Source organism: Corvus kubaryi, unplaced genomic scaffold (assembly GCF_017639235.1).
Source record: "Corvus kubaryi isolate FWS band 111438036 unplaced genomic scaffold, C.kubaryi_AGA036_p1.0 37398, whole genome shotgun sequence".
In the NCBI taxonomy this organism is placed as follows: Eukaryota; Metazoa; Chordata; class Aves; order Passeriformes; family Corvidae; genus Corvus; species Corvus kubaryi.
The window spans coordinates 54,669,774-54,690,351 of record NW_024581137.1 but is presented as its reverse complement, the minus strand read 5'-3'; the positions used below and the strand labels follow the sequence as shown (position 1 = coordinate 54,690,351).

The following is a 20,578-nucleotide window of genomic DNA, read 5'->3' as shown; positions in this document are numbered from 1 at the left end:
ACAGCACCACTCAGTCTGAGAGCCCAGGGCTACCAGGGACTCTGCTCTGTCCATTTTCAAGACCAAGGAGGAGGCAAGGAAGCAAGCAAACAGCTTGAAAGGTTAAAAATCCTACCTTGAGAAGGAACTGGTCAGTCTATGCAGCACTGAATCAAGAGGGTGCAGAAAACCAGCAAGAAAGCAGGGTAAAAATTCCATCTGATTATAACAAGAGCAGGAAACAGCCCAGATCTTCGCTTTTGCTTTCAAAATTGATGTGAGACTTCCAGGAATTAAGCTGTGTGCATAGTTTACACCGAGGGCCACAGGCAGATAGCCTGGATTAACTGTAAATTCCTGGGATAGCCCAGGTTAACTCTCCTATCAGAGTAATAGATTTTTCTAATGGCTTTCTGGAGACCTTCCAGACCTTTCCAATCCATATCTAGTCACAATAACATGCACCTACAGGAACTGTGCAAACGAGCCCTGGAAAAAAACAGGTGACCTTTCCATCAGCAGAGCCCTCCCCTGTGCTGTTCTCCATCACCTCTGCCACAGCAAACCCCTGAGACCCCAGTGCCCAGCCCTCGTGAGCAAACCAGCCCCTGCACACAGGGCAGGAAACCTCCATGGATACACAAGAGAAAGAAAGGTTTTCTGTTTTAGCAGATCTCTTCAATCCTGAGGACAGCCAGCCTTCAAACGACTGCAAACACTGGCAATTTCCGTGGCTTCCCAAAAATACATACCAGCAGCTTCCTGTTACAGAAGGACAAATTCCTGTTTCTAGTACAAATTCTGCCCTATTATTATGTCCCTTAAAAAACAGGGAGGGGGAAAGGGGAAAAAATAAGAGAGCAAAAAAAGGGGAAAATCCTTTTCCTATAGATGCAGCTCCAAGCAGGTTCTCCTCCCACTAAGCTCCCTGATAAGAGCCTGCAAGTGTTGGCAGTTTTCGACACAAACCCAGTGAGCATCTGAAACTGGGCTCCCACTGGGCACTGCACCAGTCCCACAGCCAACAGAACTGTGTAAATCTACTCAAAATCTCCCTGCTAAGCAGTGAGAGAGCTCAGCAAGGTGTTGGCTCCCAGGGATGCTGGGGCGATGTACCCCAGGTTTGTGCTGCGCATGCAAGAGACTGTCTGCTCCAGTCTGCTCAGGGAAGTGCTGGAGGTTACTTAACCTGCAGGAAAGCCCAGTTCAGATGCTCTCATCTAGGGGAAAAGCAGTTTTGATTTGCCTGAGCCGAAATTTTCAGACAAAGTGGCTCAATTTCATTATGGTTCCACAAGTGCAGGGTATGAGTATCTACGTGAGAGATGTATGGAAAGTTAGTAATCCACTTTGAAAGTTAATCCCAGTTTTTCCCTTTTCTTCCCATACTCCTGGCTGGAAAGGGATTAAGCAGGACTGAGCTCAAGGGAGACAACAGTTCAGCTATGACATGTCTGTGTATCCATGACTCCTGCCCCTGTGGATCTAAGTTACAGAAAGCAAACCAGGGGAGGAGAGGATGGAGAAGTGCGATTTTCCCCTGGATGTAAGGAAGACAAAACAAAGTGGCCAGGAGACTTACTGGGAGGAATTATGAAGGATGGGAAAGCAAGAAGAGTGCAGTCCAGCATTAAGAGCTGGAGTCACCTGCAATCTACTATTGATATAGGGGATTTACGTATCATCTACCCCAAAAAGGGTTGTTCTTACCCCACAGAGGCTCAACATCCACCATAAAACATGGACTTCAAGTCAGAATGTCTCGCCACTACTGCAGCACAAGCAAGTGGCATCTCCCTCTGCAGTTTATCATCCCCAGGCTTCCAGGGAAAGCAGCACCTACTTATTCCTGCCTGAGCACCACTTAACACTTTGGTCTGAAGGTGTAGGGACACACCACTGTAAAAAAAAAAAAAATAATAATAATAAGCCACAGTTGCCCCTGAAATAGGGCTTGGCTGGAAAGCTACTCAAACTAGCATTGCTAAAATTGGGACTTTCCTTGTTTTTTCAAGCAGCAGGGAACATGTTGGGCTCAGAGAGTTTAACAAGCAAGAGTCAAGCGGAAAAAATCTCTCCTTTTTAAGAGTTGACCACATTAACTTTCAGCAAGTTTCCGGGAGTCCTGCCAGAGCACTGGAGTTTTGTATACTACGGAACTGTTAAAAATATTATTGTAAATGTTATTTTCAAAAAGCTTCAGAGGCCAGCGCTGGGGTAGCGTTAAAAACAACAGCAAAGCAAATGAGATCGTTTTAATGGTGAGAACAGCAATGTACGTGTGCTGATAGCTCAGGCAGCCAGCAGGCTTGGCAACGAGGGATTCAAAGGCAAAGGGAGAGTGGTTGGAATATTACAGGTTTTCTCTGATCATCCCAACCTCATTCTTATAGTTTTCTCTAGACACTACAGAACGTTTGACCTGCTGTACTTAGAACTGCCCTGGAAACTGGATCCATATTTTGGGATACACAAAAGAACAGCAAAATTTTGATGCCACTTAGACACACAAGACCCTGCCCTCAGGGCATTTTCCACCCAGGTTATCCAAAGGATGTACACCATGCAAGGGAAGTAAAAAAAAATGCCATTTAAGACTGTGCATCTATGTAGATCTGGCACTTAGGGACACAGTTTAGCATGGACTTGGCAGTTCTGGGTTAATGGTTGGACTCTGTGATGTTAAAAGTTCTTTTCCAGCCTAAGTGATTCTGTGGTTCCATGTTCATGAACACACAGCTGGGATGGACTTTCTGCAGACATGTGTAACCAGGCCAGGTTTGCAGGTGTACCTCCCCAAAAGGGCTCAAGGGACAAAGTTCATGAGCCAAGATGAGGAGAAAAAAAAGCTCTCCTGACCAGGTTTCTGAGCTGGAAGTGACAGGCACAGACCAGCACAGCTCATGGAAGGAGCCAGCCAGTGCCCTGGGAACTGCAGCCCATGAAACCCAACGAGCAATTCTGTATCAATACCCATCAGCTGAGGCTGCTTCTCCCCAGTTTTGGGTATGACACCCCAAAACTGCTTAAGAATCTTTCTCACGACACATCTTGCTGGGAGAAGAGATCTGTGTTTCAAAGCCATCACGCTCAGTGGAGGATTCCTTCAGTCACTGACCCAGCCAGGGCAGCTGTATTTGACAGCTGCTTCTGGAGAGAAATCTCCTGAGCCATCCTGTTTGTTCCAGCACAATGTGTACTGAGAATAAAAGGTTTAGAACCTGCCTGAGTCCTGCTGTTAACATCCATGACAGCCCTTTAAAGAAGCCATTGAGATCTCAAAACAAATCCTCTTCTCAGAAGAAATTACCTTTTATAAATGAAATGTTCCAGACAGGATGCTCCAGTAAGTTATCATAGAGTGGTTTGGGTAGGAAAGGATCTTAAAGATCTTCCAGTTCCAACCCCCTGCCATGGGCACGGACACCTTCCACTATTCCAAGCCCCATCCAGCCTGGCCTTGGACACTTCCAGGGATCCAGGGGCAGCCACAGCTTCTCTGGGCACCCTGTGCCAGGGCCTCCCCACCCTCACAGGGAAAAATTTCTTCCTAATATCCAATCTAAATTTCTCCTCCTTCAGTTTAAGGCCATTCCCCCTTTTCCTATCACTCCATGCCCAATTAAGAAGTCCCTCTCCAGCTCTCCTGCAGCCCCTTCAGGTACTGGTATTTTTCAAATTCAGTTCCTCTTCTTGCTTTGCAGTAATATTCCTTTTACCAAAGTCAGTGCAGTAATCAGTAATGTATACTGGCATATTAAATAGCTTTGATTTTCCATACAGATCTCAAACTTCTGGAACAACAAAACAAAGAAGAAAATCAAAAGGTTAGAAAGGACTCTTCTATCAGCAAAGGTCAGACAACACAGCCCTATGAGGTCAGAGTTAATCTATTTTACATATAACAGACAGGTCAAGCAAAGCAGGTGTCCAGAGAACTCACGTGTTCCCCACTTGTTTGGGTTTTTATTTCTGTCAGGGTCTGCACAGCACAGAACTATGTCTCTACTGAACTCACTTTTTTTACACAGGAACCACCTCCAGCAACTGGTGGAGATGAACCAATTTGCAGACACCCCAGTTACATCCCAAAGCCTAACTCAGTCCCACTGTGCCTAAACGTAGGCTTTCAAATCAGGTACTGAAGTGACCAAGTCTAAAGGATCCTCATCTCCTGCAACCATGAGCATTCAACTCCCCAGATGAAGCTGAGGCAGGATTATTTACACACACAGCCCTGCCTGTGAGGATGAAGGTCTGCAGCTAGGGGAGAGCACTGTCCTGCAACATTCTCCCTTTCACAGGGCAAAATCCTGTCCTCAGATTGTTCTCTATGCACTTATGAATCAGAGGGAAATCCTGATGCCAGTTACACCTACAGAAACCCTCTGAATCCAATGAACAATTGTCCTCTAAGTGAACACAGCAAAGGGAAGGTATTTCTACACATAATATAAAAACCAATGCAGAAAAATGTTGTAATTTCTTCCTCCTGCAGGTTTTCATGGTCTTATTTTTGTCTTTCTCCTCATATGACTGAAGACTTTGTGGGAGAGAAATTAAAACAAAATCGTGTATCTGGAAAAGTGAAGTTCAGGCCTCTTTCTTCCATGTTTCGGGGAAAAACAGGAAGGAGAAGGAGCAGAAACCAAAAAGGAAGAATAGCTAGTAAAACCTTCAGGTGAAATAAGCCATGAGAAAAGTGTTCGTCTCAAAGAAAAATCTTTCCTGGGAAAAGCAAATGGAGAAAAGCATCTGGCATCAGAAATGAAGTGTGTCCATGAATGAAGCTTCACACCAAAGAGCTGCAAATCCAACACTGTGCCACAAGGAACCTGGCCTGAGAGCTGGAAGCTGCACCAGGGACTGGGATGCCCAGTTCTCCATGAGGATAATGGCAGGCAGAAACCAACCCTGTCTCTGTAGCTTCAACCTCCTGGAGTATCAAATGCATAACCAACTTTATGGCTGATCCAACATGCTCCAACAGGGATTTTAGCACTAAGCAACCAAGCTCTGGACTGGGAAGGGGGGAGATCCATCCCACATCCTTGGCATGACATCATGGCAGGATCAGGGCTTTGAAGCCACTGTGCCATCTTCCACACTCACCCCACCTTGTCTCTGATCCACTTTTTCTCCCTTGCAACATCCCCCTGAGAGCACAGAGGATAACACACCTGTATATCCCAGGAGCCATCCCACCAGCCTTTGTAATCCAGCATTTACCCTCAGCCTGCCACGATCGATAGTCCCTCACAGCCATCCCCCTGCACAGCTTCCTCTTTAACAAGCCACAGCCTCACCCCCGCAGCCTGGCTGGATTTTATTGATCCCAATGAGACTTTCTGATCGATTGCAAAGCTGACGGCTCACGACTAATTGACCACTCTCTGCTCTCTCAGCAGCTACCTGGTTGATTTGCTCCTTCTCTGTGGGCAAGAAGCACAACCTCCGCAGCACATGGGGAGACCAGGACCCCAAGAGCCACCACAAAATCTGACAGGTCCTTTCCTTGCTCATGCCACTTCTGCCATGCAACTCTGGACTGAGATTTCTCCAGTGGGAGAAAGCAGAGCTCAGTGAGTGCTTAGTGGCAAACAAAGATTAAAAGCCAGCTGTGGTTTTGGGCAGAAGGGCCGTGTTTCTGCATAGCCCCAGGACTGTGCTGTCTCCACGAGCTCGTGCCTGCCATCAGTGGGGTGGTGATGGGGTTACGAAACAAACATGTGGGGCAGCTTGCACAGAGGCTTTGTTCTTCCTGTCCTCTGGACTTGCAGTATCACATGAACTCAAGTGCACTTGCCCCCATGGTAAGAAATGAGCCATCAACAGCCCAGGAACCAGACTGTGAGCACACAGCCACACACTCACAGAGCCTTACAGGTCTGCAGAGCACACACATTGCCCTAAGCTCAGAGCACTCAGGGCTTCCCAGGCCTGCTCTGCCTCTCCTAACAGCCCTTCCCCACACAATTTTCACAGAGCTGTGGTTCTGCAGAGCCTGAGCACAGCCTGTTGCTTGCTGCAGTGCACACAGGGCAGCTTCTTCTTGAGAAGAGCTGCCCAAGCTGTGCCATCACCCAAGAGTGACCTGCCACCCCAGCAGAAGGTGGCAGCTTGCTGTTGCTGCACTGACCACCCATCCCCAAGCCCAGTGGAGGGAAGATGATGACACTGAGGAAAAGGCATATCTTGCCTCTAAACCCAGCTCAGGGCATTGCAGAACTTGAGATTGAGAGCATGACCGCTCACCAAGGCCAAGAGCAGTCTGCAGGAGAGACAGTGGGATGAGTAATTTCCTCTCTTATGATGTCCAGCCTGGTGCAGTGCAATGGAAAGTCACTGTGGGCATTGTGTCCAGCTCAGAGAAAGTCTGATCTGGACACTTCCAGAAAACAGAAGCCCATCACCCTTGAGAGACCATGAACCAGCCTTGCACCATCAAGGCAGCTGTACAACACCTCTGAACTGGCAGACCAGCTGCTCAGCTGCTCCGAAATCAGGTCACTTATTAGGCACAGTGGGGAAGCAGTCAACTGCTTTTAGAAGAAAGCTCTGGAGAAATACAGATCAGCTCAATATTGATTCCCACGGCTCCATTACAGACAGACAGAATTAATTTCCAGGATGGAAAGAAACATATGCCTGCATATCAAAACAAAATACAGAAGCCTTTCCAGTCCTCCGGCTGCATTTCAATGGAAACCAGAAGGCTGTCATGACAGAAAGATTTCAGTTTTCTAATTAATCCTCCCTGCTGAGAGTTTAATGCCGCTAATTGATGAGGAGAGGTGGTGTCCAGACAGTGCTTGCAATTCCTTTTTACATCTTTAGGCCAAGTTCTCTCTGAATTAAATAATAGTAAAGCAGATTTGCCCCTTGCATGCACTGTGCCCTGCTCCAGCTCCCTCCTCCCTAGAAGATGTCTGGTGGAGGGAAGGGAGGCGAAGCCCATGTCAGAGCTCTTTACAAGTGTTGGAAGTTTTCCTGGAAAACGTCGTATGTGATACTGTCACTTCCACAGAACAAGCCAAGAGAAAGACCAGTGGTGCCAGGGACACTGCCTGTACCATGGAACACCCTCCATGGATCTGGGAGAGAGCTTCTCCTCATGCAACAGAGCAATCACTCAGCCAAGAGACGTCCCGTAACACTTCCAAAAACCACACAAAATGTACCGCAGTGACAGGAAATGGATCATCAGACCCTGCAGGACAGCCCCAGGGGCCCAACCAAGTGCCACCGCCAGCAAAAAGATGTCACCAAAAAGGCACAGAGCAGGGTTGGCTGCTCACCTGCACCACAGGATGGTTCTCACAGTGGTATTGATCTCAATATTGATCTCACAGTGGTGCTGACCAGGAGACACTTCTGGAGCCAGTGAAGTGATCCTAAGTGCAAAAGCCAATGCAGCCTCAGTTGGAGAAGGCAGTTCAGCACAAGCCTGGATAGGAAATTTCTGCTCCCATTCCCTACATGCTGTAGTTCTTCCCTGATCTAGTTAAGGACAGAATTTGTTCTTTTACACTCAACACTTGGCGATTCCAACTCGAGCGCTCTGAGCTGCAATCGGGGAATGCGAAATAAAAACCAATCCATGTGCACGAGGCCGTGCTGTGGTTACTAAGCAGCAATAAACCAAGCAATGCTGATGGTTCCCCAAGCTCTGGCCTGACGCTCCAGCACTGCTTTGTTTGTCATGGCAATAGCATTTCCACCTGCACCTCTCTGACATCTCCGCTGGGAGCCTTCGCACACCACTGTCGTAGATCACGGCCAGCAGAGCCCAGGCCAGCTGAGCAGAGGTCCAGCTGGCAGACCTTTCCTTTCCAAAAGGCTTCTATTTTTTCCCCCCACCTATTATTATTAGTTTTCAAGCCACCTACTCCATCATAAATATAAAGTAAAATTAGCTTATTCCTAGAATGCTAAAAAAAGACAGCCTCATGCCTGCACAAACTGACAGCAAGTTAAGGGGAAGGCTCCAAACACGCCAAGAATGTCGAGTCCAGAGCTTTTGGCCCTTTTACTACAAAATCCTATTGCTGCAAGCAACTTGTGCACGTGCAGGTCGAGTCACGTGCGTGCAGAGCCCTCACCTCCACAGTGCCCTGAGCAAACCACTCCTGTCTGCCCAGCAGCCTATTAATAAATATATACACCAGGGAGAAGAGCTGCTTGCCAGCAGGGAGGTGGATGAGATGATCTAATAGGACCTTTTCCATCTCTTAACTTTTCTGCTTAGTCACAAGATAAATATCTCCCACGTTGTAGAGAAAAACGCGGGCTTTGCTTGCCTGCTTGTGGTGGGAGAGTGTTGCCCTCTGAAGACGTTTTGTTTTCCAGATGTTCACGGAATCACAGAATGGTTGGAGTGGGAAGAGAGCTCTGGAGACCTCCCAGTCCAACCCCCCCCTGCTAAAGGAGGCTCACCTAGAGCAGGTTGCACAGGATCACGTCCAGGCAGGCTTTGAATACCTCCAGAGACAGCAAACAGGGCTTTCCCAAGGAGCATTAAGCAACAGACGACTTGCATTAGCCTGGTTTTCAGCCTCAGTGGGCTCTGAGGCACCCAAGCAAGTCCCCTAATTCCTGTCCCACAGCCACAAGCAGCACAGGAACCTCATTTTTCTACTATCAGAGTGCTTGTGCCTCTCTGAGCACTCAAACCTGCTCCTGTCCAAGGTAGAAAGGCACTTCATTTACTTTTGCAGAAGGCAGGTTGGCCAGAGAATAGACAGCAAACATCCAGGTCAAGCCTCCTGTGATACACTATCAGAAAAAAGCTCAAAAAACCCCAACTACCAACCACCCCAGAAAGGGAAATGCAAGGAACCAAAGGGTTTGGGGAGAAGAGGCTCCAATGCAGCTTAGGTGTTCAGGTTTACATGGCAATTTGCATTGGCGTTGATTCTTGCCACAACAGCAGCAAGGCTCTTTCCTGGTTTTAAAATGCCTAAAGAGTGCGAGGCTTCCACAAGAGACCATCCTCACACATAACTCAAAGAGAACCTGAGAGCCTCAAGACCACAGATCTGCAAATTTCACCAAGCAAGGAGAAGAATATTTCGCCATATAAATCATAAAAAAGACCCCACACCATAAAAAAAACCCACCAAAAGCCACACAATCTAAGTATCTCTTGCAACAAGATGGACACCAAGGGATGGGGCAGCACCTCTGGAAAGGGAGCTGGGAGTAGAAGGTTTTACTTCATTTTCTATTTCAACTGCTGGACAATAGGATAACCCTGAGCATTACAAATTCTCACAGGATTCTGTGTTTTTCATAAGAACCTGATTCTGGGAGTCACATGATTGCATCAGAATCCACACTTCCCTTTTTTTTTTTGTTAAAAAGAAGTATTTGCAGATGTCAAAAGTTGAAGAGCACAATTCACGTCTGAAACGCTCAAACAAGAAGGAATAGAAACATCTACTTTAAATGAAATAAATCTCCATTTTTTGGAGGAAAGGATGTGATCCAGGATTCCTTTTACCCAGTAGTATACACTGGAAACCTTAGACTGGACAGGGAATGACTTAATTTCAGGGAGATGTGAGCTCCTTCAACATCTCCATCTGTAAGTTACAGATGGAAAAATACAGCTTTCACAGCAACACCTGCCTAGAAACTAAGCAGCCCCTTTGGGGTACCCTGATGCTGGCTTTCCTAGTCAAAAGAACATTATACATTGGGGGATGATATCAAGGCACAGCAGTTTACAAAAAAATAAAATAATAATACAGCAGAACATCTTTTCAAATTGTGCTTCCACTTCTTTTATCCAGCATGGAGCAGGGTAAAGCCATGGAATTCAGCTATGCCAGCTCATCTGCTGGCATTCTCTGCTCACCAAAACTACCAGATTTACAGCTGCTGGTGGATCTTGTCCAGCAGAAATTTACCTTTTGGTAAAAATTAGTCTATAAATAAGGACTTAACCTTCTGAAAAAGCCTGTGTTGGATCTCACAGAGCTCATCCCATGCTGTTGCTGAGCCTGGGGCAGTGCCACCACAGCACTACAGGCACCAGGGCTGCAGCTGCCCACCACTTCAGAGAAATAAACTCTGGCCACATGTTCAAATGCTAAAAGCACCACAAAGAGCAGACCACCTCAGGTCACATTTATCTCCTATTTTCACATAGAACAAATCTATTAAGACCTAGAAGACCCGGATCTGTGGCATGCTAGGCTATGCACTGAATACATTATATCCATGGAAAAAGAGGGTGAAGACTACACATCTGGTTAAATTGGTGGCCTTTACCCGTTCTATCCAAACGAAATAGCAAAGATGCAGAGAAATTCAGATGAGGAGGAGAACACGAAGGGCCTGAGCAGTTGTGGTGCACACAGCAGCTCCTGGCACAGGGTGCTTGTGCAGGCAGCAGCCCCGAGCCAAGCCCTGGGGGTAGCAACCATCACCCTCACTGGAGTCCAACCGTGCCATTCCTTGAGCTCCAAGGGTTTGCTTTTCATCAGCTTCTCACAGAGACAGCAGCAAGCCAGCCCCTCCTGCTCGCAGGGCACGCACGGGGCAGAGAAAGGAAACCTCGCGCTGGCAAAGCCTCTGGGTTTCTGCATTATCTCATCTCCGAGATTACAAGGAAGTGAGCACAAACCTGTTCAGTCACATTGTTCCCGCTCACCCCTGGCCGAGGGCCGGGCCATCGAGCTGCTGTGCTCCTGCTGTTCCCAGCACAGATCTGCGGCTCCTCTGCAGCCCTCGGGCAGCTCCAGCCCCATCCCTCAGCATACCAGGACACGCTTCTGCCTGCCCTGGCTGCAGAATTAACCCCAGCCAAGCACCAGCACAGATCACGCACAGCATGAGAGGCTGGTTCACAGCTATCAAATCCCTGAACTCAGCCACCGTGACTGCACAGTGTGGAACACACCAAACCCTCGCTCCTCCCAGCCCTGAAAAGGATGGGCACACGGAACCCACCACGCCACAAATCTCCCTACCCAAGCAATTACCTTCTGCCTACCCAGGATTTCCCCTCCCTTTGCTCTGTCTGCTCTCAGGTGCCTACAAAGGGTGGCTGGACTTGGGAAAGATATCACAGAGGCGGCTGCAACCTGGGTGCAGAGGTGTCAGAACAGCTGGGGACCTCCTGTCCTCTGAAGCTGTCACAGAGCTCTGATTCTCCTCTGGTTAATGCTAATCTTGCTGCACTTGGTGCTCAAGGATGTCAGTGCTGCTGCCTTTGGACTGCACAGGAAAAAAAACAGAAAGTGAATCCAGGGTCTACAAATAAATAAATATTTTAAAAGTAATAATCAGATTAACCAAACACTAAAACACCTCTTGCTAATACTCTGCTCTGCTGCATCACTGTAGAATCAAAGTCCCCTATTTGAGCAAACATGACCAACAACAAAAAAAAAAGATGAAATTACGGTTTTGTTTGCAGAATTTCCGCTGTACCTCCTTCTCCGTCCCCAGAAGGATTTGCTCGAAAAGAAAATGCCACTCATAATGTTTCTATCCTTGCTTATTTAAGAGGAGAAACACAGCATATGGCTCTGTAATACTATTAGCATCTTTCCCCTTTTTACACCAAACCACAACTAAATGAGACATGCTACAAAAACCAAACAGCCATGGAAGTTACAGGTCCTTTTTTATCATCCCCTTTTTAAACGAAGTAAGTACTTTCTGAGTGGGGCTCTAAAAACCAGATCACACATACAAAGAAACGAGTTTGGAAATCCCCCTCCCTCCACTCCCACTGCTATTTGCTAAGGAAACCAGATGCCCAAAGCCAGCCAAAAAATGATCTCAGCCATTCTTAAGAGAGCCTACAGTGCATTTTCATGAGTCATGGAAAGCAACAACTCGTTGCTTTGGTAATGCTAGGTAAGCAACTGGTCATCCAGCCCCGACCAGACTTTCAGCAGTAAGTCAAAGAGCAGCCTGTGTCTTGACAGATTGCATCAGAGACAGCCCCAAAATAGAGCCTTGCAGCAAGGTACCTTGTGGGAGGTTTTAGGGGAGATGCCACAAATTGTGTCCCATGAAAGCATTTAGCAAAGCCTTCAGCAGCCAGGATCCCCCATGGTCCTGATCCAGGGGTGTTATCAGTGCTTCACACTCGGAGCAGGCAGAGAAGGAAGAGGGAAGTGGCAGATGGACGCAGGGATTAGCAAGAATCCTCCTTGGGTTGGAGACACTCCTGCAGAGGCACTACTCCTGAACACGGCCATGGTGGTGGTGATGTCCTGTGATGCAGCCTAGAGCCCTTCAACCATAGCTGTCCAAGGTTTTGGAAATCCAGCCCAAGACAGGTCAGGGAGGTGGTAGGATCCCCACGCAGCAAGGGGAGATCCTGTCCAACACATCCCATGTTCTTCCATAAATGTTTCCCACTTTCATCACCTCCCGGTGACTCCCACACCACCAACCACACAGCCACTGCTGCCTGGGAAGCTCCCACAGGAGTGGGACACCAAACTGCACCTCTCTGGCAACACCTGGCATGAAAGGCAAATCAGCTTCCCAAGTGATGATGAAGCAGGTATGGGAAGCCTTGCTCCATCTCATCCAAGCTCAGTGTACCACACCACCCCCCTGGGACAGCCCCACCACGTTCCTGAAAGGGAAGTTCTCCAGCACAGGATTTCCTGGACATAGACCAAGACTAGAACTAGCTCGTTCCCATCGAGAGATGAAGACACATACCACCTTCAGCACCTTTTGTGCTGGGTCCAAAAGCCAATTGTGAAAACACATTCTCTGCCCTTACAGCCAACCAGGCTCACACCAGATGTTTTTCACACCTGTGATGCTGGAGGTGAAGTTGCTGAAATTTTGGAATGATTAAACAAACACTGTCTCTCTTTTTCTTGTGTCACCAGCCAGGTACATTGTGCACGTTTTTAACATCACAGCGTCTCGGGGAGAGCACTGTGGAGAGCCTCAGTAAGCACCCCCAATCCAAACAAAAATAGGCAAGAATGGGCATGGTTCCTCAAAGCCTTCATTTCAGCCAAGCAAGGTGAAGCCAAGCCAGTCTTCAGATGAAGTCCATAATCAGGGCATGCAGGAAACAACACAGCTGCCCTTTCATCGGAGCCACCTGTGACTCCAGTCAGCACCCAGGAGCACTTCCTATTCCCTGGGTAGCACAGCCAAAAGCCACCAGGCTGCAGCAGATGTCAGCAGGGCTTCCCTTGGCTGCCACTGTCAGGGGAGGAGCAGCTCCTGAGGGCTAACAGGAGCCAAGTGCAGAGTTCTCCAGTGCAAAGCCAAGGAATTAACCTGACAGGGCTTGTGCCATCCTGACTCTACCAAGGCACTGCAGCCACGGCCACCATTCAGAAGGAACACACAGAGAGAGCACCAAAACTATGCCTTTCCCAAACACTTTCCCTCTGGCACAGCACAGCTCTGGAGCAGCTCAAATGCATCCTGCAGCAAAATCCAGAGCCGGACCTTGACCCTTTCAGTAAAAGCAATGATGCAATAAGCTAAGCACAGCTCAACACAGTCTGTTTATCTCTATTACTTGCTACCAGCACCATCCAAAGAGAAATAACTGGAATATCTTGCATATTTCTCTAATGACTCTTGCTATTCTGTTAGCACCAGCACTGAGGGACTAAGATCCAGGAGCAGCAAACCAGTGCATTCCACTGGCTTATTAACCACTGGGTGCTGAGGTTTCCCAAAAGCCACTCTCCAAGGGAGAATCAGCAGAAGGATTGCAGTAGATTTGAGCTGAAAGGCAAACAGAAGGCATCGAGGCTTCAGTGTGAACAATTTCCATCAGCAAGGAAAGCTTTCCAGGAGCTTGGCACAGCCTGGGATCTTAACTGAAGGATGCTTGAGCAGCTCAGCAAAACAAGCCCTGCTCCACAGCCCCACACTACATCAGTGCACAGATCAGTCTCAACAGAAGGAAGCCCAAATCTCTGATCTCTGATTTCCAGGTACTGGTTATTCATCACTTACACACTCCCAAACCGCTCTGCCTCACAGACCCAGTCCACACATCTCCCTCCAGCCACATACTCCCACAGCATAGTGACTTCAGGGTTATCACCCCTCTGTAGATAACACTATCATCAGCCCCCATCAGCATCACCCAGATATAGATAACAGTGTTATCAGCTGCCCTCTGCAATGACCCTGCAAGAGAGGGACAGTTCCCCCCCAGGGCACTCCCCAGGTAGTGACAGAGAGGAAGAGGAGAAAGGCTGAAAGGAAATGGGTATTTAAAAGAGGGTTTCTCTGCATGCACTCTCACCTGTTCTGCCGTTCACCTTCACCACCTGTGGTAACAGACCTCACCCTCACACCTTCTCCCCAGGCTATTTAACCCAAACAACCCTTCCTTATCAAACCACTGCCCCATGCAGAGGATGCCCCAACCCTTAAATCTCTATCTGGGCAAGATATCCCTGTTACCAAGAGCTGGTGAGAGCCAGACGTGCCCATCACCCTCTATACACCACCCTTCTGCAGGATCCTCATGGCTTGGGATAGAGCATCCCAGTTGCTGCCTTGCAGAGCAAAAGCTGCAGACAGGCCACTGTGAAGAGATTACGGGTCTGCTAAACTCTTCTGGGCTCTTATTTACCATGGATGGCGCTGCACTATTTCCCAACTAGACTGTGATGATCTGATTTTCGCTCAGTACAAAAACCCCAAAACCAAGCAGTTGCAGCACAAAAGTACTAAGCAATCTGAGTAATCCACCATCCTCATCACAAGGGACTTCCATGCACACCCACAGAATGGAATAGCTCAATTGAAAGGGATCTACAGTGATCATCTAGTCCAGCTGCCTGACCACTTGAGGACTGAAGGACAAGGACAACCTCAGCAAGGACAGACCTCAACGGATGTGCCAAAGCAGCAGCATCTTCCTCTGACCCTCTGCACCGGTTCCACACGGGGTTCACTCTCACACACACATTTGTGCTAAGGACAGTCATGTGCAAAGTTTTCAATATTCCCCTGGGGATTTGGGAGCACCTTAAAGCCACTGTGCACAACACACTTGCACATGGACAAGACAAACTCAACCACACCAAGAGAGCCCAACCAGCACAGGAGCACTCAAAGCATTGCAGGGGCCACACCGCACCCTTCAGCACTGATGGATTTAAGACGTTCCTACCTCCATCACAAAGATTTCTTATCTCACAAATTACTTTCTCAAAGCAACTGTGCAAAGTCTTTTTCTCCCTCTGAATCACCCAGCTATCAATCAGATGACTTTCTGTCACTTTAGCACGAAAGTTCCTGGCCACAGTAGTACTGCAGAGCGCCTCTAATCCACCCACCTAGGGATATTTTTTTCAAGGAATTTCATGTTTAATCACTACCTGAACACTTGACCCATCCTCCCACCCCCCCAGGACCTGGCCTGAACACATGCTGTTTACACAGCAGCCCACACAGGAGCTTGGCCAGCTCCTTCCAGGATCTGGCCCGAGCTGCCGGGCACGGCACGCTCTGCCAGCCGGACTTTGTTCCAGGCAGCTTCTGAGCCAAACCCTGGCTCAGCTCCACCCTGGTTCACTGCTGTTACAGCTCGTTCTCCCTGGGCTGCACCGAATCATTTCCCAGAGTGGAGAGAATAAAATCAGAGGAGCTCTCACAGAAGTGACAATTAGTTCTGCATAAAATGGTGGCCAGCCTGGGGTTTAACGCAGGAGAACAGAACCAACCACAGATTCTCATCAAATTCTGAGCCACTTGGTCTCCACTGACATTTATATTAGGATCTTCCAGCATAGAAAAAAGCTGCTTGGGGAATGCATTTGGGAGTTGAACCCCCTCTTTTTGAGGGCACAGGTACATCTTTCACCTTTGACCTCTAACAGCCTCAGAAATACAGGTCAAATCCTCTGGGTCCCTTCACAGACATTCCAAGCGCCCTGGGAACAGAAGCTGGCACCTGAGACCAGACACAGCGATGACGCGCAACGGTGTGTCCCTACCCCTGGTCACAGAGACAGGGCTGTAGAGCTGCAAGGGTCCCCATCACGGGCCAGGCCGATGCTGCTTCTTCCACCATCCCGGTCTCAGCCTGGCCCCAAGCCCTGTGGTTCCAGGGGAAGCTCCTGGAGCAACATCCCCCGTGCCAAAACAAAGCCAGGTACCCCCCGCCTGCAGCCCCACTACAGCATTCTTCCCGTGCTCCTCACGCCCACACAACAGGTCTGCAGCAAGGAGCAGCTCCCCAGGGGCTTTGAGGAGCAAGGCATTGATTTTTAAAGGAGGTCTTAGCTTTTAATTTCTTGTGTTATTAAAGGTGAACTGAGACAGACTGACTGGATCACAGATTTGTTAAGGCTGGAAAAGACCTCTGACATCCTTGAGTCCAATCATTAACCCAGCACTGCCAAGCCCACCACTAAACCGTGTCCCCAAGTGCCACATCCACATGGCTTCTGAACGCTTCCAGGGATGGTGATTCCACCACTTCCCTGGGCAGCCTGTTCCAATGCCTGACCACCCTTTCGATTTGGGCACCAGCAGCATTTTAGTGACTGATGGGAAGATTACTTGGCTAGACCAGATCAGAACTTCAGGGACAGACAGAAAACAAACAAAAATGCCCACATATCCACACTCCTGCGTGCTCACCCACACCTTCACAGACAGAAAGCCCCTCATCTTGCCTGTCTGATGCTCACCACAGCACTGACCACATCAGATGAAGGTTCATGCCATGCAGGATATGGGGCAAGCCTGTGGAGACAGCGTGGTTCAGGCACAACTGAGATGATATTCACCACCTCTACATCTCACACTGCACTCTGCAAAGGCAGAAAAGGTGCCAGAAAGAAATGCTGAACTGCCCTGGCCTGTGGGGAAGAGGAACTGCTCCTTGGAGGGAGTCATCAAAACACCCGGTCACCCATTTCCCCTTGAGGAGCTTAAATAGGTAAATAAATAAAGTCTGGAGACTGAATCTTCCAGGTTCAGTATCAGTGGGCCATTTACAGCTTTTCTAAAAAGTGTCTGAGGAAACAATAAAAAATAAAAAAGTTTAAATCCATATTCCACTTCTCATGGCTCCACACTGCGTTTTCCATCTCCCCAGCGCACAGCTGACATTCTGCACATTTCTGTGCACACTGTGCTTGGCCTGTGCTCTCTGCAAAGAGGGGAGTGGAAGGGACGGAGCCCAGCAGCCTCCTGCTACCATCAGGCATCAGCGAGCACCACCCCTGTCTCCCACAGCTCCTCACTGCGGAAGCCAGGTTGGAAAGGGCTTGGCCACCTCCCTTGAAAGGCTGGCACATGGGATGCACGCTCCTGTCCTGTGCTGCATCTCAGGATCTAAAGAGTCCAGAGGTTTGTAGAGAGATGAAATGTGCTTCCTTAGGCCAGATGAACTGCACAGGTTGAGCTGTAGTTGAACCTGTCTTTTTTGCTTCCCCTTTTCTTTCAGTTGAATCCCTCAGTCTGGAGAGCCAAGGCAGACTCTGAGCAATCACTCCCTCTTTTCTTCTACGTGTAGACAGGCTTGTGCACTCCAAAGCCAGCCTGCCTTCCCCAAGCAGTCTAATAAAAGATATCCCTTCTAACAGCAAACCCTGAGTCACTTCCCTCTAGCCTCGACCAGCAGGTCTCCAACAGCAGGGCCAGATCCACCAGAACAGAAGATCCTGCCAGCTCTCGCACTCGTTCCCACGTCCATCTGGGGAGAGCAGGGCTGGAAGCACATCACTTTCCATGCTGCAGCACTCCATCCCACGGCTCTGCCAGGGAGCCAGACACACCGTGTGAGCCTCGCCGGCATCTTCCCAATGGGAAAATTCACAAAGCATCAAGTCCAAGCTGCAGGCTAAAATCACGAAGCATCAGCAAGCAATGGGAACGTTCCGGACGGGATGGAGCCGCTCCTCTGGCCGCCACAGTTGCTGGCTCTTCACGTCGGAGTCGCTTCGTCTGGGTGAAAATCCAGACCACATCTCTCTGCATGAGCACACTTCCCTCACAGGCTCTGACAGCCTCCAAAAAAATAAATGCATTGCCCATCAGCACACATTGACAGGGCAGAGCTGTGCGTTTCTGGTGGAGGTTAAGGACCCATGGAAAAAGTTGCGGCACCAAAACCCGTTCACACGAGGAAGGTATAAAAAAGTTCTTTACATCCACATCCCACCAGGCTGGCAGCCCATCCAGCCTCACGTCCTGCCTCAACAGAGGAGCTTTTACAAGCTGCAAAACCTTCCCAGGGCAAAGGCTGTGCCCAGCCGTGGAGGTCTGTTGTGATCTGCAGGAGCCACGGGAATCCTTGAACCCCTGTTTATAACTAATGCCGAATTAGAGGTTCTGGAAATTGGACAATCTGACACAGGTATCAAGACAGAGGTAGTCACAGCAAACCCCCAAATGCAATTGATCTATCTCATGCACACCTGAGGAACTGCTTTCCAAGAGCTGCACTGCATGCACAAATCCTGCATACATCAAACTGCATGCACCGGGCTGGAAATAAATTTGTACGGTGGCATAGAAATTCCCCCAAAACCACTCTCTCACCAAAGAAGTGAAAGAGCTTGACCCTGGAAATCCCTGGGATCACTTAAAGCCTGCACAAATCCCAAGCCTCCAAAGCCCAAGTGAGCCCCGTGTTTTTGGTTCACGCACCAGCAACACTTGCAAGACCCTTCCCCGAACCAGGAGCAGGTCCACTCCCAAAAACCACTGGATTACAAGACACGAATTGAAGAGGAGGTTAAAAGCAGCAGCCGAGGGACAAGCCTCTCTCCCAGCTGTATCAGGGCCAGCAAGAGCTGGACTTGGCCACCGTGCACGACCTGCCCAGCTGGTCCACGGCTCCCACCTCTGCTCCGCTCCTCCCCGCACAGCCGTGGAGGGCAGAGGTTTGGTGCCGGCAGCGCAAATCCTTCCTGAGCAACATCCCGACTCATGGCACAGCCCCACGGCAGCCGCTCGCTCCGTCCAGGTGGAAGTCCAGCTTCCCCAGCTCCGCCGGCCACTCGCACCACGCAGGTACGAGCTTCGGGGCCATGCCCGCCGCGGAGCCTTCCTCCCCGCGCTCATCCCATCCTCACCGCTCCGGACAGACGGTGCAGGGGGAGCTCTGCAGGAGAGCGAGGGATGGCCAAGTAGCCCCGCACCTCCCTTTCCAGGGAACCAGGACCCAAGTGACCACATCCAGAAGCCGCTGGCTCCAGACTTTATTGCATCCCAAAACGGGTATTGGAGTCTAATCCTGGCGCTCGCTGTCAGCAGCTGCAGCGGGGACAGGGACCCAGGCGACAACCTGGGGAAAACAGCGACCCGAGAGCACCAGCACAAGGCGGGGGTGTGCGGGGAGCCCCGGGGAAGGTCAGTCCTTCAGTCCGCTCCGCACCCACGGACACGGCAACCCGCGCCGTCCTCCTGGGGAGCCGCTCCAGCCCCCGCTCGCCCCCCACGACTCCCCAAACACAGCCGGAGGGCCAAGCTCCCACTTGCAAGACCAGAAAGGAAGGGAAAAAAAGCTACGGAAGCCAGACCAGGCTGCAAAACTCTCGGTCACCACTGCAGACAGTAAAATAATTAGAGGAACGAAACTATTCACGGAGGCAAGGACCCAGCGCGCGCGGAAAGGGGGGGTGAGGACGGACTTACCGGGGTCACCCGCGGAGGGGCATGCGCGGCCACCCGGGGCTGGTGTCACCACCTCGGTCCCAGCGGCTGGCGCGGCTCCGAGCAGCTCAGCTCCGCTCGGCACCGCTCGGCTGCAGCTCGGCTGGGGCGGCGCACAAAAGCGGGAGGAAGCGGTGACGCGCGGAGCCGCCGCGGCCAATGGGACGGGGATGGGGACGGGGGCGGACCGGCTCCGGCTGCGACCGACCCAGCGGAGCGACCGCGGGGCCGGACCGTGCCCCGCCTCTGGGGGGCGACACCGGGGCAGCTCCGAGCCCCGGGGTGGCTCCGAAACCCTGGGGCAGCTCCGGAACCCTGGGGCAGCTCCGAGCCCCGGGGCAGCTCCGACCTCTGGGGCAGCTCCGAAACCCTGGGGCAGCTCCGAGCCCCGGGGCAGCTCCGAAGCCCGGGATGGCTCCGACCTCTCGGACAGCTCTGGACCTCGGGGTGGTTCCGATCCCCGGGCAAGATCCGTCCCCCGGGCGGATTCGCATCCCGGATGATGCCCCGTCCCGCAGCCCCGCTCGGTCCCTGTGGAGCTTCCCTGGCCCTGCAGGTCGGATCAGCTCCGGTGAGACTCCGACCCGCGGGGCAGCCGTGGGGCAGTTCCGACGCTCGGGGCAGCTCCGATCCCTGGGGCGGTTCCGATCCCCGGTCGGCTCCGACACTCGGGGCAGCTCCGACCCCCGGGCGGACTCGCACCCCGGATGATGCCCCATCCCTCAGCCCCGCTCGGTCCAGGTGCAGCTTCCCGTGCTCCTGCAGGTCATATCAGCCCCGGCCTGACACCGTGGGGTCCCCCCGGCTGTGCCTTCAAGAAGGATGGAATGTGACCTCTGCGCTTCAGCCTGAACATCTCCTACCTTCTGGAAGAGGGGGCTAGAAGTGAGCTGTCCTACCTAAGGCTGTCACAAAAAAAACAGGAGTTGATGAGATACAGGGCTGAAACTCCCTTATTCTGGGA

The 20,578-nt window shown here is 50.5% G+C and overlaps 1 protein-coding gene across 4 annotated transcripts in view; it reads right to left on the bottom strand.

The window, feature by feature from the left end:
- LOC121671589 (mitogen-activated protein kinase kinase kinase 3-like) overlaps positions 1-19,679 on the bottom strand; it is a 75,948-nt gene extending 56,269 nt beyond the window's left edge. For all 4 annotated transcript variants that reach the window (XM_042043557.1, XM_042043560.1, XM_042043558.1 and 1 more), the window contains exon 1: positions 19,597-19,679. The gene's annotated coding sequence lies outside the window, so the exon portion shown is untranslated. The remainder of the gene's footprint in view (positions 1-19,596) is intronic.
- Between the last annotated feature and the right edge of the window lie 899 nt (positions 19,680-20,578).